Source organism: Gekko japonicus, unplaced genomic scaffold (assembly GCF_001447785.1).
Source record: "Gekko japonicus isolate JY-2015 unplaced genomic scaffold, Gekko_japonicus_V1.1 scaffold1853, whole genome shotgun sequence".
Taxonomy (NCBI): Eukaryota; Metazoa; Chordata; class Lepidosauria; order Squamata; family Gekkonidae; genus Gekko; species Gekko japonicus.
Window position 1 is genome coordinate 184137 of NW_015171559.1, and position 19695 is coordinate 203831.

Genomic DNA, 19695 nt, shown 5'->3' on the forward strand with positions numbered 1-19695 from the left:
TAACTTTTGAACTTTATAGACTTCAATAATACAGGCCTTGAGAGTACGGCCAATGGCCAATTTTGACATCATTCTTTCATTTGGTGGAAAGATGGAAATGAACAAGGAATCAGCTTATCTAAAATCCTGTGTTCTATGAATGAAGACTTGAAGTATACGCCTGATGTCCAAATTATGCCAAAGTTTCTCCTCTGGATGGGCAAGATTTTGTTGCTCAGTCGCACAGTCGAGTCCGACTCTTCGCGACCCCATGGACCAGATCACGCCAGGCCTTCCTGTCTTCCGCCGTCCTCTGAAGTTGGCTCAATTTCATGTTAGTTGCATCTATGACACTGTCTAACCATCTCATCCTTTGCCGTCCCCATCTTCTTTTAACTTCAATCTTTCCCAGCATCAGGGTCTTCTCCAGTGAGTGCTCCCTTCTCATTTGGTGGACAAAGTATTTGAGCTTCAGTTTCATTATCTGGCCTTCCAGGGAACAAGTCAGGGTTGATTTCTTTTAGGATTGACTGATTTGATCTTCTTGCAGTCCAAGGGACTCTCAAGAGTCTTCTCCAGCACCATAGTTCAAAAGAATCTATTCTCTGGCGCTTGGCCTTCCTTATAGTCCAATTCTCGCAGCCATACAGGACTACTGGGAATACCATTGCTTTGACCTTGCGGACTTTTGTTGGCAGGGTGATGTCTCTACTTTTTATCATGCTGTTGAGGTTCGCCATTGCTTTCCTCCCAAGGAGCAGGCGTCTTCTAATTTCATGGCTGCTATCACAGTCTGCGGTGATCTGGGATCCCAGGAACGTGAAGTCTGTCACTACTTCCACGAATTCCCCTTCTATTTGCCAAGGAGTGATGGGGTTGGATGCCATGAGCTTAGTTTTTTTGATGTTGAGCTTCAAGCCCACTTTTGCGCTCTCCTCTTTTACCCTGAGCAAGAGGCTCTTAAGGTCCTTCAAGAGACATGTGAGGTGGTCTGGTACTCCCATCTCTTTAAGGACCTGCCATAGTTTGTTGTGATCCACACAGTCAAAGGCTTTAGCATAGTCAATGAAGCAGAAGTAGAAGTTTTTCTGGTACTCTCTTGCTTTCTCCATAATCCAGCGAATGTTGGCAATTTGATCTCTAGTTCTTCTACCTCTTCGAAACCCAGCTTGTACTTCTGGCAGTTCTCTATCCACGTACTGTTGAAGCCTAGCTTGTAGGATCTTGAGCATGACCTTGCTAGTGTGTGATATGAGTGCAATTGTGCGATAGTTTGAGCATTCCTTGGCATTGCCCTTCTTTGAGATTGGAATGTATACTGACCTTTTCCAATCCTGTGGCCACTGTTGCGTTTTCCAAATTTGCTGGCAAATTGAGTGCAGCACTTTAACAGCATCATCTTTTAAGACTTTGAATAGCTCAGCTGGGATACCATCACCTCCACTAGCTTTGTTGTTAGTAATGCTTTCTAAGGCCCATTTCACTTCACATTCCAGGATGACTGGCTCGAGGTCAGTGATTATACCGTCGTGGTTGTCAAGGACATCGAGGTCTTTCTTGAATAGTTCTTCTGTGTATTCTTGCCATCTTTTCCTAATCTCTCTGCTTCTGTTAGGTCCCTACTGTTTTTATCCTTTATCATGGCCCGCTTTGCATGGGACACTCCCTTGATTTCTCCAATTTTCTTGAAGAGATCTCTAGTCCTTCCCATTCTATTCATACAGGCAAGATTAGAGTAGAACAAACAAAGGTTAATCTCCTGTGACCTAAGAAAGATGGAATTCACCTTTGGCTTAAAGGTAGGATCCATCCTCATGACCACTTTGTCTTTAAGGAAGACACACAGTTCAGACTTGATCAACAAAGGAACAAGGTTTTTGTCCTCAGCCATCTAAACAGAATTTATTTTAGTAGACTCAATTGGGTGTCTAGCAAGGACCCAAAATCTGTTTCACTGTGGTGAATCATTTAGGGCAGCGCCCCTGACGAAGCAACAAACATGGCTGTGTCTGGATAGAGTCATAACCTGGAATAAAGAAAACACTCATCAAGGCTGCTACCCGACGTTTTAAAGTGGAGGCCTTGAGTCCACTGTCATGTCCGTCTTGTAGAAAGGACAAAATCATTTTAATCTTAGGTTTCATAGAGCTGATAACTTTCTTCTACTCAGGAAGTGCTGTATATTCGATTGGCTGATTGCTTTCTAGAGGCTAGTAAGGTATCCGTCATTTTTGCTGAATATCCTGGGCTCAGAAAGTGCTAGTGGTGGCTGCATCACGGGTTGGTTTGGCAGATCCAATTGTGAATTGTTCTGTTGAAATGGTTGCTGAATTATCCTCTTCTGAAAGATTGTCTAGAATAGCTCCAGGCCATCCTTCTGTAGCCCTTGCTGATCCTTGGAAGAACTCTTTAAGAATGAAAGGAATAATTTCCAAAATGTCTCCTATCAGTGTGATTTAGTGTTCTGGGCATCGTCTTTTTCTTGTGTCTCTGGTTTCAATTACGATTTTGTCCACAGCATCTCCGACTGGTCTGTCTCCTTGAAATGGATAGGCCATAACTATTGTTTTTTGCATAGAGATCAGCTTGCCAGGCCCGAAGCCACAAGGTTCTTCTGGCAGCTGCTGCCGATGCCATAACCCTCGATGAAAATATTAAAGAGTGTAATGTAACATCTGCTGTGAATGATATGGCTTTGAGAACTCTGTTAGTTCCCTCCAGCAGGCATCTGCTGCTGGCCAAAATGAGCTGGAGAAGTTTCCTGGTCAAGACAATAGCTGCCCTAGAGACTACTGAGGCAGCTGCAGAAGCCTTGATGGCCACTGTGATGGCTTCATGGGCCTTTTTAAGTGCAAAATCGGCTCTTTGTCCATCCTGTCTCTAATCATGCTCTCGCCAGCCTCAGATAGGAGCCCAGATGACTGTAACGCTGCCACTGGAGCGTTCACTTAGACGAACCGGAAAAAAGTGATTAGTGAAAGATGGTAGCACATATAATTTCATGATAAAACTAGGAAATTGCCTGATGGTCATGGGTTTTGCCCATCCTGCTTTTAGCTGTTTCTCAAAGAATTCTGGAAAGAGGAACACCTTCACCACCACACTAGACCTAGGGAAGAATCTGGTTTCCTCCCCTAAAGGATTCTCTGGCAACTCTATAGCCTTAGATAGAACGTAATGGTAGTCCACTGATTTAAAAAATCTAACGGACTGTTCTGGGAATTCTATCTGCCCTTTCTTTCACTTCACTATCTGAAACTATCCATATCCCATTGGGAATTATCTCTCTTTCTAGTGGCCAGCTAGGTCTACCACCAGTAAAAGGTGTTCCTTTCATATCCTTTAGTCTGTGAGGGAAAGGGCTAGAGGAGGGACTAGAGTGGGTTGTAAATCTATCAACTCCACGCTGACAGAAATTGGCAATCTCCTTCCTCATGGTTTGTCTGAATAAATTTATAAATTCAAGAGAAAACATTGAGGGTACTGATCCCTGCACATTACTCATGAGTAGACCTGTTTACAGAAGTGGGCTCAATTGCTGCTGCATGATCTGCTGGAGATTTTGAATGACTTTCTCTGCATCCTGGTATACCTGCATGGCTTATGGCTGTGGGGACTCCCACTCTGCAGCCTCCTGCCAATTAGCTACCAAGGTCTCCTTTAGTGGCTGTCACTAATGCAGCACACGGAGGAATGGTGCCTCTTTTTGGCGCACTTTTTACTTTCACTTTTCTTTGCCTCAAGGATGGCTGACAAAATGGCTCCCAACTATTCTTCAGCAGTCTCTGTGGTAACTAAGCCGGGATTGGCGATGAGGGGGGATTCTTGCTCGCTTTTGGAGAAGAAGCCATCACTGCCCTCAAATCTGACATTTGGAGCAGTAGAGGTACGTGCTCTGAGCTCTGTTCAGCTGAGAAATCGGCAGCCATGGCCAATTTCTCCCTCCTATTACAATTTTTTTCCTGCTGCCTCCTAGTGGGAGCACTCAAGACAGAGTACAATAGAGAAAAAGTCGGAATGAATTGAGAGAAAAGGAGCTAAGAATTAGTGTTAGAAAAACGGTAAAGGAGTGAAAATACAATAAATAGATTAGGCACAGCTTATTCTACACTGCTCTACCTGGTACACGCAGGAAAAGAATTGAGGGAATGGGTGACTCCCACCAGGGAGACTGGAAGTGGAGAAGATTTTGTTACAGCCTCCCTGATAAGAGGGTAGGAATCACCCATCAAGATGTCCTCCACTGGGAAGGATTTTTTTCTCTCCAGAGCAGGAGAAGGTTAAGTTGGTCATACCACTTGAGTCAGAAGAGTATGTAACCCCTTCCCTCCTGCTCCCCTGGCACTAAATGATAATAAAAGGATTCTTGAATAATTGTTCCTCATTGTGCCATTATATTCTCTTATTCTGTTTTAAGCCCTTGGTATAAATCCTTCTGCCAAATGAAAGTAATACTTCATGCATCTGGCAAAGACGCCTCTGGCTCACAAAAGCATATGCTATAACAACTTGGTAGTCTTTAAAGTACCACAAGATTCTTTTGTATTTCAACAATATAGTCGCAGCAGGTACTGAAACATCCTAATGCTTTTCAGAAGTATCTGAAACACAATTAGTTTCTCAATAATCCTGGACATTTTTCAACCAGCCTTGAAAAGTAATTAGATTTATTGGTAAGTGATAGAACTGTACTTGAAATCTAGTTGTTAAGCTAATGTAGTCTGACATTTCCCACAGGCTTCCCTGAATATTGGTGTGATAGGTAGAGATGGAAGAAAACAATGCAGCAATAGAGAAGCCAATGAGAGTTGTGCTTTGAACAGCCAATAGGAGTTCAGTTTTGACAGTCAGGGGTGGGGAGTGGTAAAAGGGAGAGTTTGTTGAAATATCAACAGGACAGTTATTTAAGCACAGTATAGGAACCAGATTTTTCAGTTCATTTTCTTACACTGTTCTGGAACTTAGAGATTGTTACTGATTTTACAATTAATCCACAGCATCCAGCTGTAACTTTTAACCAAATTATAATAGAAGTATGAAAAGCTTGTGGCATGTACTGTTTAAAAAACTGACACTCTCATGTCTCCATGTTCAGTTAATATTTTTAGTTTATTTTACTAAATAAGCTTAATTCGCATTCCTTGTCTGAAAGAAAACCATCATGTCTATATCAATTTCCCTCATGGCTATCAGCCACAAGATTGAGTAGGGGATTTCTCCCTTAGGACCTTTATTTCCACTGGGATTGGATTCCCCAGTGCAACAGGAAGAGTTGGTTAACAGCAATTATCCATATTTACTAAGCTTCCAGCATTTACCATAATGTATGGGGTCCAATTAAATGCTATTAATTGCAAGTGGTCATTACCTCAGCTCTGATGCATGACACTATCACATGCCCAGCAGGAGGCGCCATAGTGGGATGTTTGAGAGAACAGAAAGCTACAGTTTTATTTATTTAAACACTTATACCCCACCTCACCATTTTGCTCAAGATGGCTTACCAAAAAAAGGTAACACAGTACAGATTAAAACCAAATGGAATTTTAAAAGCTATTTACATGGTTTCTTTCATGCCTAAATTAGCAGGAGGAACCAGAAACCTGGATGAAGCAGATAGGATTTTCCCATGTTCTTGTAATGGCAAGATCAAGCCACTTTCCTGAAGACTTGTGCAAAAATAAAAGTATTTCTCCATGTCACATAAAATTTATGTTGTTCAGTTTGCACTCTAAAGATTCTTAATCAGCATAATAATCTAATATGATATATATTGCCCTGTACAATTCTTGATATCACAAATTGCATATCTGTTGATTATTTTACATTAAAAGAAGCAGGTTGTCGCTCAGTGTGTTTAATAGAAGGCAAGAATTTAATAATGAGTGTATCACATTCAGACATCATTTTAGACCAGTTTATTAGAAGAGACATTTAATGTGCAATTTTAATCATGCTTATTTTAGACTCTTCAAAGTTAAGAATGCTCTCCAAATTTAATAATGCAATATTGGTGCATGACTACTTTCAGTGATAATTATGTAATCAGTTAGCAAAGGAAATCAAACTGAAACAAACTCAGGATGTACCCAGCAAGGAATATTGTGCATGAATACATGGGGGGGGGGGGGTTTTAAAAATTAAGAAATCCAAGTGGACCCCGCAAAATCAATCCAGAAAAGGTAGATTCCTCCATTTATTTGCTTGCAACAATCCAGGGAGAGAGCAAAAAATAACTACTGAAAGGGAAAATGATTTTCTCAAACATCACAAATATGCTTGAGCAATCCTCAATGGGTATGATATTAAAACTGATATTTCAGATAGCTATTCAATTCAAACCCAGTCATGCAATGGTCAGGTTCTCAGTGCTAAGACTGAATATTAGTGTATGTGGGGGGTAGAACAATGCCAACACCAGAACCAGACAGTACACAGCAAACTGATCCTCCACTACTATTAACAAACCTTATTATTTCAGAGAAAAATATTTCATGAATAAAAGCATTTATTTTTATTGGCAAGTGAAATAATTAGCAGAGATCCCATCAGCTGTCCTACAGAACGACATGATACCAGACTGAAGTGTTGCAATGTTTGTGTTTTGTTTAGCACTGAAGCTTGGAGATGTTTTTTAAAAACTCTCAGAAACATACATAGTGAATGAAAATATTGTTAAAATAAAGTGGAATAAGGTTAGGAGAGAAAGCACTGAGACCTAGTTAATACATTTGGTAAAGAGGCACCCAGTGACAAAGATCTAGGTTAACATAGGTACCTATGCTTCTACTATTGATAATGGATGTTGACAAAATTAAACACCGAGCTCCAACGATCCGAATGGGATGAAAACATTTTTGCTCATTAACAAAAAACAGTGGATCTCAGTACAGTGCTTAACTTTGGCTGCATCATACACACACACACACACACAAATCAGTAAAACAGGTATAAAGTATAACAAATATTTCTTATATTTACAACAATCCCCCAGTGACATTTTGCTGTAGAAAGGTGACAGTGCAAGTTTAGGAAAAACAGCACTACTTACCTGTATGATACAGAGAATATACTTGACTCAGAACCATAATGTGACGGTTTACAAAGCAAAACCACTCTAGCTTGTTCCTTGATAATTACCTCCTTGCTGCCATCAGCTGGCAGATGTTATAGAATGTTCTAGATTTATGCATCAACAAAAGTTAAAATATTAAATCCTTCTGACATTTTTGTAAAATTATCTAGATGTTCTATTTCTAACACTGTCAATCTCATCATGAAAGCTAGCTAATTGCTTAGAGAATTTCACAGAGGAACTGGCAAAGTTCACTGAACATTTATTGAGTTGGAGTAAAAGATTCTCTCTTGTTTATAGAACAAACAGCAATTCTGGATTTCACTCCAAAGATACTGTTGGGAGGAAAAAACTGTCAACTTGCACAAAATATTTGAGACAATTGGAACAATCTATAACAGTTCTTAATACTATTTAACTGTTTCAGTTCTGCTACAGCACATTTTTTTCTACTGTGCATTTAATTTTTATTACAAGAATATGTACTCAATCACAAAGCAAAAATTATGCAGATTACCACTGTTAGTTTAAAAATACCCATTTTGCAAATACTAATTAGGCATATTTAATTCCCTGTAAATCTGCCTAATGAACTATGTCTTATTTGTAGCCTACTGAAGAGTAGCTTTTAGTAAAAATTAGCTTTTTATTATGCACAAATTGAAAAATATTAAGAGTTCGTGGATAAGGAGAAATGGAAAGTCAATTACCTGAACAAAGCAGCCTCCAGACCCTGAAAATTAAGTGACACATGCTAATATACCCCTTCCCCCCACAAGTCCAGAGGTGGCTTTAGAAAGGAAACACTGTTGCTCCCTACCCATCTACCACCAGAAGAAAAGATTTCACCCCAAGTGCATCATTTTTCTTTTCAACAAAAGAAATGTAACTATTTTAAGTTAAAGATGCACCCAGAGACACCACTAGGGTGGGAACTAAGCTTATTTCCTGCTCCTTTGACTTCAGCCGTTAATAATCAAGCCTGCTCCTATTCAGGTTCTGTTTGTTGGTCCTACTAGAGTGCGACAACATTGGAAACTAGCTTTTAAATTAACAGATGTAAATCATGTATTGCTCAGTAATACGCAACATACATTTCATTTGTTAGCAGTGATGTGTTTCTGGATAAAGATAGCCAGTCCGGACAATAATAAACCATGACTTAGTTACCTTCCTTACAGTATAGGCCTTGTATTATCTATATCTCTTAGGTTCAAAGACACCTTCACTAAAAGTCTATTTTTGTTGCTATCTTATTCAATAATCTACGTGTGTTTTGAGATCAGTGAGCCAAAGCTGCTGCCCATGTGAATTGAGAAAGGGAAGTACACCATATCCTTTTGAAACAACTATCTAGTTCATTGTTATTCCACCCTTCCCCCAAGGAATTCAGATTCACATAGATTTTTCTCCCTTCACCCTTATTGACTCACAACAACCTTATGAGGCAGGTTAGGCTGAGAGCATGTGACTGGCAAAACATCACCCAGCTTCACAGAAGAATGGGAATCTCAACACAAATACTAGAGTAACATACAAACCACTGCACAATACTGGCAAAATACTCCCTTCATGAGCTTGTGCAGTCGCTTACCTCTTTCTTTACTCCATGCCCTAAGGCGATGAAAATCTTCAAGATGGTGTTATAGCAAACTAAAAATCATAGGTCATCATTTTTTGTGTACTCAGCTAAACTAATATCTAAATGTCAAGGGCCAAAAACCAAACAGGGTTTTTTCTAATACTGCTTGCAATACAGCAAATTCCAAAAATTAATGGATTATTTCTAACCAGAAATACTGTATGAATACATCCTGTTATCGCTACTCCTAAAAACGGTTAGTCTGTATTTTCTGAGACTACTATAATCTACGTCTTCAAAATTCAAGTGGAAAAAAAATGCTGAACATTGTTTCATTCTTTATATTTCATTTTTGCATATAGTCAAAAATCAGCGGGTTCAATACATAAAATGAAGCAGCAAGTTTAATACAAAGGATTAGCAAAGACCAGCTGACACCAAGAACTCAAAATGGTGGTTACACACAGTCATAGCACTTTTACAAGCATGTGACCTTTGACCCCATCACAATCACTTTTACAGTCCTTGTGAAATGGAATATGTACTTACCCAAATGTTAAATGCATAAAACTCCTCTTCCTCCAAAGCTGCAAACTAAAATATTACTTTGCCAAGATTCAGGGTTTTACTATCTCGCATTTGTATATACATCCAGAATTGCTTATCAAAAAATAAAACAAAAAGTAGAATTGTTTCTTACCTCTGAAACTGTAACATGTGACTCCACCAGATCTGCTCATTAGCATACAGCTAGGCTAAACTGCTCAAAATAACATTTCGTCAGCCATTTTGAGACTGCACTGTTTCAGCAGCACTGAAAGTGTGATTAAAATGGCTGCACTATGCACTGAACATCAGCCAGTAACAACGTAGCAGTGTAAAGCATTTGTCACAAAGCACCTCCTTCCTTATAGAGCAGAATACACATAATTTTTAGTATACATGCAGCAGAGATATTGCAGTTTCTCAGAGCACAAGGGCTACAAGCAGAAAACTCAAAAGGCATAAAGCTTGTCTGAGCCAGTCGTTCAGATATAACAGTCCAATCCTGTTCCGAATCCTGCAACTCCATGTCGCATATTATTGACTACTGGAACACAGCCAAATATTACTGCCAGACCTGGAATGCTGCTCAGGAGGAGCCTGGCTTCAGGTCTTTAAGAACAAAACTTCAGAAAATCTGTACAAGACCATTCTGCATTATAAAATACTATAGAACCTTGGTTTAAAATGCTGGTTATGGAAACAGGTAACCAGCTTTTCAACTGCAAATTAAATACAGACCATTCTCTGTAACTGTACTGATTAAAAAATTCACAATAGGCTCCCATCCACAAGACACAAGTTCACCAAGGTGGAAAACTATTATACCAGATACAAGCACAGAAACGGTTTACATATTTGTAGTCGTAATTGATTTCCCAGCCACATAAGCCAGAATACTCCTTCTGTATCCCACACCAGCTATGTGAAAGATCGTCTTTGTAAGGACATTTTAAAAGCATTAAGTTCATGAGGGGGAAATCCTAAACTTTAAAAGTTACTAACAATTATTTAAAGTCTTACCATAAAAGGCATCAGGGAGGTTCACCCTGTTATTTAATTAAGTTAAGGGTGTTTTCTGTAGTCAGGGGTAGGCAGATTTTACCAATTTTTAGCATACCTTTATTGTGTATTCCTCTGCCATAAGGTAGATATTCAAATAAACAATTATTCCAGAAGTTAAAAGGACTTGACCCTGCATGAATTAACACCACAGTGATTTATAAAGTGCTTTGAACACTCAAGGCATCATATGCATACCCTTGCACTGCACATTTGATACAAAGGCCGAGATACAAGAGCATGCCCAAGGTCCCACAGTGAATTCAGGGCAGAGGTAGAATTTGAACAAGAAACATCCAGGCTTTCAAATTACTCTTAACCACTTTGCTACCCCAGCTCTGAAATACTACAAATACAACCACACAGAAGTTTTGCTCCACTGCAGTGTTTTTTTAAAAAAAAATTAACATCCACAAATCATCCCCCAGTTGTCCATTTCGAGGCTTTCCCTGTCCTTAATACATTATCTTTCAATCCTGATGTCATATGATCTTTCCAGAAAGAATACTTAGGGCTACAAACAACCTTGAGAAAAACCGTTCTAATCCTTTAACAGGTTTTGAAGGGATGTTATTTAAACCCATTTTTCAAAAAAAGCTTCAACCACCCATTTCTCTGTTAAAGGGGCAGGACATTATTTTCTTCAGGTTTTTGGCAACATTAAATACAGTGCAAGCGTGTTAGTACAATATCTGGATGGGAAAAGTCATTTTTTAAAAAGTCCTGTTCACACTGGGACCATCTGTCTTCCATCTCCCCCTGGTGGCCACTGCTCCCACCACCACCACCACTGGAGGGCTTTTTAATGGCTGTTTTTAAAAAGGTTTGCTTTTTTAAAGAAAAATTCAGAGGAAACAGATTATGGCAAGCAATCATTATCTTACTGTTTTATAGCAAAATAGCAGCTCCCTTTTTAAGCCCTCAAAAAGCCCAGCAGGGAGAAGACGCAAAATACAGAGAAGTGCATACAAAGTTCCTATGAATTCACAGCAGAATCCTTGGTCTGGATGTAGCCTAAAATAATTCATAGCACCACATCTAAAAACTGATGAGTCTCAGCACTGCACATGTAGGCAGAAATTCATTAATGTCAGATTAGGCAACTTAAATCTTATTATTTTTAGTACTTATATTATGAAATAAAATAGCTGAACAACAAGAATCTGAAGTGTGCCTTCATGTCTGTTAGATCTATTTAAAAATGGCTTAAATGGTTTACCTGAAAGTGGTAAAAACAGAATAGTTTCAGCAAAGTACTTGAACTACCTTTACCTCTAAAAATCCTCTACGAGACTATCCAGAATTGAAGCGGACTTAACTGGAGAATGACATAGATCAATCTTCCAACTTCCAGCCCGGTATTTCTTTCCCAGTCCTAGTGTAGGGCCAGAGATGCACCACAGGGGAAGATCAGAGGGTGAAGGAATGTATAAGACAGTGATATTCAGTTTCTCATGAGCCACCTATGGCTCATCTGAGCACCATTCCACAATGTGGCACCTGCCCAATGTTCCAGGAAAGTGGAGGCCACTGCCCACAAGGGCTTCTAGTTGGCAGGTGGTTCTCTCATTAAAAGAACTACTATCAGAGGGAATGGAGAATAGATAACCTTCAAGCCTCCCTGAGCTGCTGGCCTCATGACAAGGTTGAAAGGGCCTGTCCTCTCCAACAACTCCCCAAACTACTCTGCCACCTCTGTACACTCATCCCAACACTGAGGGAGTTGACAGGAGGAGAGCAAGCTAGCCGCAACAATCTACCCACCATGGCAGCCACCTGGGAAAAGAACAAGCTGGCAAAAGTGTGTGTGTGGAGGGGGTTAATCCCCTTTCTCTGTGCCCAGTTTGCACTCCCCCTCTGGGCACCTTGCCAATCTCAGTCTCTTCCCTGAGCTGCCTCAAGCAAGGGCCAGATACAAAGATGCTGGCTAAAGTTCAACAGTGGTGGGGATAGGCAACCCTACATGCACAGAGGTACTCTGTGAATTTAAAAAAGTACTACGACACTATGTTTTATAGGCTAGCACAGAAGAAAAAGAGTTGGTTTTTATACCCTGCTTTTCACTACCCGAAGGAGTCTCAGAGCAGCTTACAATTGCCTTCCTTTCCTCTCAGCACAACAGACACCCTGTGAGGAAGGTGGGGCTGAGAGCTCGGAGAGAATTATGATTGACCCAAGGTCACCCAGGTGGCTCCATGTGGATGAGTGGGGAATCAAACCCGGTTCCCCAGATTAGAGTCTGCCACTCTTAAACACTACACAAAACTGGCTCCCACAGGACATGGTAGTCTTTTGGAATTGGAAATATGGCTCTCCACAAGATGTGGAGAGAGGAACACTAGCATAACCTTGTCCTTCCGAGCAATGCTGCTCCAGTCCCGTCCCCCCCCCCCCCCCCCCACAAACTGTGAATTCAGGTCGCTGAAAAACGGTGGGGGCGGGGGTAAGTAATCTTAGAGGTGCAGGCAGGATTAAACACCCTTCCCTACCTAAAAAAACTTCCCCCGTAAATGTCACCTGGTCTCAGCAGAACATAGGTTTTTGTCAGAGTTCTCAAAGCAACATCCAGTTCTGCCTTTACTGATACATGATGCCAGTCAAACTATATGTACACAGACACTTAAACTCAAATATGCAGAAGCAGTGTGCAGTAAAAAATTTTCATGAAATCTGTTTTTTCAGCAGTGGTACATTTGAATGTTCACTGAAGTCAATGAGCTTTGAAAGGAACAATGGTTTAGAATTGCACAATTTAAAAAATTCAACTAGTATGATAAATTTGGGCAAAAACTGGTTTAGCTGGAGAAATACTGAGGGTGTGAGATACAGACAGCCCTCACATTGTATCCACAATACTTTTGTCCTGAAAGTGTGGTGTGGGTGGGGGCAAGGGAAGTGTAACACCAGGCTATCCCCATGCTGCTTATGACATTTTTATGCAGATGAACACTGCTGCTTGCACATTACAGAAGCCCAAGATCAGCAGTGGTTTGTGGTGAGCATGTACTGCAGACATGCCCATAAAAGGCAATTCTAAAGCAGACTGCAGATAATCCGAGAGGCTTAACATAAAGTTGGGGGAGGGGGAGCCCTGCTCCTCCAATCAGCAAGCTGCAAAAACAGTCACCCAAAGGCTCAGTGGGCTTTAAATACATGCTCTCCGCAGTATAGAACACAAAAAATAAAATGTCACTTAAAAACACAAGAAGCATTTATTCTGCTACTAGCAATGTGCTCGGTGACCTGAGCTACAATTTTTTAAAATATATTTGTAATTAAATCATATTTACTTAGTTTTATTTACTTTATAGTCTGTCTCTCTCACAGTCAAGGCGGATAAGATTGTTTAAATCTGATTACAGTTTATTTCTCATCTTCTAGACTTGCTCTCCAACACCAAACAGAATTTGTTCTCTTATTTAAAATTTCCCCAAAAACTATAACTTCAACATTTTATGTTTCTGTATATGACCTTAGTCTACTGTTTCCAAACAACAGTGTCCAACATTACAACTTGAGCTCAAAACAAGTTGAGAAAAATGTAGATAATATTTCTTAGAAGCTCTCTTCACAACATGTTAATAAAATACTTGTTACGGGAGTGCAGTCTGTTAGTTGTTTCTATGCATCAGGTGTAAAGAAACTGCAACCATCATGCAGTTTGTTCACAGCATAACAATCTGAATATAATTGAATGTCCATATAGGCAGAAATGCAGATTTTCAAGGGTTTTTTTTTATATATATGCTTACTTTAGTTCCTGTTTTAAACATGGCAATTTCTCACACATATAATTAGTACAAGATTCTGCAAACTGCTGGCAGGTAAATCACACTTGAACCAAACACACTATGTGACCTTACACAAGATTCTCCCTCTTAGCCTACCTCACAGGTTAGCAGTATGTGTAAAATGCAATAACCCAATGTACAACTGAATGCCTTGGGAAGAAGACAAGATATAGATGTGACAGAGTTCAATATGAGAAAAGCACTGGTCAAAGGGAAGTGAAAACAGTACTTGGAGGAATCCAAGTAAATGGGAAGATGATTGATTTTGCCACAAAGTACAAACTACAGCTTGCTGATTCTAGTATTACAGCGAACTGTGGTTTGCTGCACAAATAATTACTTACCTTCCAGTTTATGATGGGAAAAAGGATATAGAAGGCTAGCTCATATGGTGGCAAAATACAATATTGGTGTTAAAACTGAAACAAGCCAATGTAAATATAATACACAGTGAGGAAAGCTCATCTTATCCAGCCTACATAGTAACTTTAAGTGATGACCTTTGAAATTTAGCAGATAACTGAGCATCTGGTGTGCAATCTACCTGGACAGATTCTATTGAAAGCATTTTTACATGACTCGTCTAATGGTTGATAAAGTCTTCTTTCCTATAGGGAAAAAAGGAGTTATTTCAAAGTTTATATCAAGATTTCCCAGTATAGCACCAGTGGGTGCCATGGTGCCCACTGATACTTCCCCCCGGCACTCACTGAGCTTTACAGAAATTGGACAGAGCTGCCCACATTCAAATGAAAGGGTTTTCCAGAGCTGCAATAACAGCCAGGCACTGGAAGATCGTGAGGACTGGTAAGCACCTAGGCTTTCCTTACTCAGTGTGTGGCTCTATTTTCCCTGCAGGCTTCCGTGGAAGTGCAAAGAGAGATATCCTATTAAACTCTGTCTCTTGGAAGTAGCCATTTTTTGTTCTTCGTCTGAGGTGGAGGACATCTCCATGGGTTATTCCCACCATGCCTTTAGGGAGGCAGGAAATAGTTTTTTCCACTTCCTGTTGGCGCCTTCGGAATAGCCCATCTTCAGTTCTGTTCCTGCTTCACTAGGGAGTAGCAGCACAGTCTAGCTAGTCTTAGCTGTACTTTAGAGTTTACCTTCATTTTCGCTTTTCACAGCCTTTGTCTTGCCTGTTCTCCTTTCTTTTTCCTCTACTTCACTTCTTCCCTTTTCTTCTACTCCTACCTTGGAGTGAAGATTACAGGGGTCCATAGACCCGAAGACAAGTTCTCAGCCGCTATGGCGGCAAAGGAGCTTCCCGAGGTTTTTTCCTTGGGCGACGAGGGAGAGGCGCGTGCCACATCAGCGGCAGCGCAAGAAGACCTTGGGGCCGATCAGCCTTCGTGGCTTGCTCGTGCGCCCCCAACATTGGCTGCCAGAGAAGAGGCAGCGGCACAAAGCACTCAGAAGCACCGTTGGCAGCCGGAGGAGGATGAGCCCGCCATTTTCCAGGTGTGTCTTCGGGCGGGCGGCAGCCATCTTGGAGACCCGGCCTCAAGCCTTGGATCTCTTGCGGGGGCGATCCTGGGAGCCACAGAGACATCTCTCCACATCTCCAACCCTGGTGCAACCAGCCCAAGGTGCTGCACAGACGGGTAAGCCCCTGGACCATGCGGTTTTGATTGACCCTGCTGAGCTGATGGAGTTCATTAGGCAGTCTATCCATCAGGAAATGGCCAAGGTAAATACTAGGCCCGAGGTTTCACAGCAGGAGACCCCTCACCTGAGTCCTGCAATGAATTTCCCTGCTAGCTGGCCCATCAAGGCAGCAAAAAAGGCTTCCCCTCCTAGAAGGCCTAGAGGAACAATGGGGGGAGGAGTTAGAATCTATTGCCTCTTCCATTGAAGACAGGGAAGAGGGTGAGTTTTTATCTGAGGACGAGACTGAGGAGCTGAAGCTTCCTGAACAGTCCATTGGATTTTTCAAGGCTGAGGACTATCAATACCTACTAACTAAGGCGGTTAAGACTTTAGAGCTGCATGACGTACCTGCTTCTGAATATCAGAAGACAGCCAGGGCTAAACTTAAATCCAAATCAGATGGCAACAGGGAGTTCTTTCCTCCTGAGGAGTGCACAGAGAAGGTATTTCCCTTTCCAGAGTACTTCGAGCACCAACTACGTTCTAGTTGGGACAAGCCTGGGGTTAACAAGCAGTTTCCCGCTTTCACTAAGGAACATCTCTGGCATACCTTAGATGTGAAAAGGGTCCTCAAAATTTACATTGCAAGGACGGAATCTTGGCGAAAGACTGAGTCCATGTTCATCAGCATTTCTCCTCCGCGCAAGGGAGAAAAGATGTCCAGGTCTACGATCAGTTCAGTTCTGAAATCCGGCATTGGTAGAGGCGTAGAGGCTTTGGGATACAAGGTTCCCAGCGGCATCATGGCACATTCACTGAGAAGTGCAGCGACCAACACAGCTTTTTCTAACAGAGCTTCGGTGGAGGAAGTCTGTAAAGCAGCTACATGTTCCTCCATTTCTACCTTTACAAGGCACTATAAGATCAACACAGTGGCATCTGCAGATGCAGCATTCGGGAGAAGAGTTCTTCAGCATGTCGTAGCATTGGAGGAAGATGACGACCCACCCAAATGAGGGACACTGCTCGGGGAGGTCCCATGGAGATGTCCTCCACCTCAGAGGGAGAACGACCATTGGACAGTTACCGTGAAGGGTCCTTCTCCTCTAAGGACAGGAGGACATCTTGGCCCTCCCACTGTCATCTTTCTGTTTTCTTTTCTTCTGTGCTGACTCTTCTTTCGCTTCTTCTTATTATTCTCACTCTGGGGTTTTCTATCCTACAGAGTTGGGTTGTTATTTGTTGGGGTTAATGTTCAAAGTTATATTTTATAGGGCAAGGCCAGGTATTTCAGGCTACAGGCACTGCTTTCGGAGTCCCAGAACTGAAGATGGGCTATTCCAAAGGTGCCAACAGGAAGTGGAAAAAACTATTTCCTGCCTTCCTAAAGGCACGGTGGGAATAACCCATGGAGATGTCCAAAAGGGAATTAGATAAGCATATGGAGCAGAGGTCCATCAGTGGCTATTAGCCACAAGGTGTAGATAGGGACTCTGGGGCAAGTGATGCTCTGTCATCTTGGTGCTTGGGGGGGTCAACAGTGGGAGGGCTTCTAATGTCCTGGCCCCACTGGTGGACCTCCTGATGGCACTGGTATTTCTGGCCACTGTGTGATACAGAGTGTTGGACTGGATGGGCCTTTGGCCTGATCCAACATTGGCATCTCTTATGTTCTAATGTTCCTGTCCTCAGAAGAGAAGGACCCTTCACGGTAAGTGTCCAATGGTTGTTTTGTTCTGCCTCATGTAATAGCCATTTTGGGGTTCTGCTCACCCCCACCTCTCAATCTTCCAAAGGTGCCAACAGGCTCAAGATGGTTTGGGAATCCTAGTTTATATACCTAGTAATGAGTCCCAGCTGCATCCAACTGTTTGGATAGAAAGCATAGTATGTAGATTGAGATTAGGTTACTGAACTGAACTGTATCCAATATATCGAATGGTTCACTTGAATTATGGACTTTACTGGACCACCAGCAAATACAGGTGCTCAGTATTCTGAGCTTTAATTTAATTTAATCCACTCGGAACCAGTTAAGGAAGGCTATCTGGAGGTCTGGTAGAATCTTCAGATCCTCTGGTTGTTACAAAGATTTAAGTTTACATGAATATTTAAATACAAGTGAGACCATACACTCATTCTGGAACATATCTGAATTTTCACTTATGTTCCTGTGATGTACATTATTAGTTTTTAATGCAAACCAATCCATAGAACAATGACTTTGGAACTACGGCCCTACTTAAACATTTAAATCAGTCGTACAGCCACATAAAATTAATACAAAATATTTTTCTCTCAGAGTAATATTAAGAAAGCTTTGCTTTACAAAAGATTCAATAAACTGCATCAAAATACATAATAAAGGATAGCTGTATATCCAAACACAACACACGCTCTAAAACTAAATGCACCCTGAAAATTATTCAATAACCTTGCTGAGGTTTAACAGGCATTTATTTAGGGAAGTTGTCCCCAATGTGGTACCCATGTTTTTAGAACGTGAGTGGGACCAGATGGGACTTCTGCTCAGAAGGGCTTCTGATTGGCCATTGGAGATCTGCTTGGCTTAACAGATTTCTAAAAATGTTGCTGTAGCAGCAGCGCCACCATGCCACAAGAATATTCACTGAGTGCCTGATGGTAGCCTATGTGCATATATTTTTAAACTGTGTTTTCATTTTAAAAAGTATTCTGTTAAACAGAGCTTGTATCTGAAATAGTGAAAAATTGCTATTAGAGTTACGTATAACCCAGTTACTTGACATTTTGTGGTTGGTTCCACCTGCTGCAGCAGCCATTTTGTGGCAGTGCTCACCACCCTGTATTTTCAAAGGTGCCCACAGGCTCATAAATGTTGGGGACCCCTAATTTAGGGTATATCAAATTTATCAAAATACTACTCAGATAAAAAAGGACTCAGACAAGTACTGAATTGAACAGCTGTAGGTTATTGTGCCTAGAATCTTTGTTTCACAAAGGTGAAATAAGACATGTCAGATATAATGGAGAATTCTACCACAGAATATGCTAGTTGTGGCCTTAATAAAGGACAGAGTTCTACACATGAGAATGGAAAGATGCAAGAGCGAAAGAACAAGGATACTTTCTTGATAATTTAATCTTAATTACTGATAGGTTGATTTGTATTTTTAATATATTGTGTGTCACCTTGACTTTGAGATAAGAAAGCTTTTAATTAATACATTTTATGAAACAATGCACTTTCAGCCGGTGGGTGTAGTGGTTAGTGTAATGTATTGGACTGCTCAGAAGACACTCTCCACTGTCTCTTACCTTTCTCCAGAATCCAACATAAAGGACAGAAAACCCTGATACTCACACCAAGTTCTATGCAAACTAGAAAGTTTTGGGGAAGAGTAAGAAGGGCAACTCATATTTAGTGACAAGGAAGCCAAACCAAAGTTTGGAGACTCCTGAAGAACATAGGTTAAGTGTCTGATTAAACTGTAATTTAAAAATCAACAAAAGTTGACATGCACGCTAAAAAATTAATATTTTATTCCACAAATCCAGGAATCTAGATCAGACCTACAGTAATACTCAAGAGCCAAAATAGATTGCAAAAAAGGAAAAAGGTCAAAATCCTCCCAGCACTGCACAAATGCAGGTTTTAAAAAAGTAACCAACAGCAACTCAACTGAGCAATGTGAGCTTCACTAGGGCATGTGCAATTAAGAGAAAGAATGTCACTGCAGTTTTCCACTCCAAAATTCAATACATCTGTAATTTTAGCTGTAAATGGGAAGAAAGTTATGTTTTAAAAGAATTTTTCCTTCAACGTGTTTAGCAAATAGAAGAGAAAACTGATAGGCTTGCTGCCGAAGCCTCAAATAAAATCCAGCTAATTAATCTACAAGTTAAATCAATTTAATTTTGCAGCCCTTGTAAATAAAAGAATTTAAAATGTAACATAGCACAGAAAATAGAACATGGAGATATGACCTCATTCAGTCACTGGGTTACTTTGGGCCTATTACTGTCTCTGAACTTAGACTCCCTCGTAGAGTTGAAAGACTGAATGGGAAATAAGCATATACTGGCTTGAGCTC

At 40.9% G+C, this 19695-nt stretch overlaps 1 protein-coding gene across 3 annotated transcripts in view; it reads right to left on the bottom strand.

Annotated features, from left to right (window-relative positions):
- ATF7IP (activating transcription factor 7 interacting protein) overlaps window positions 1-19695 on the bottom strand; it is a 133174-nt gene that overhangs the window by 110442 nt on the left and 3037 nt on the right. The window lies entirely within an intron of this gene.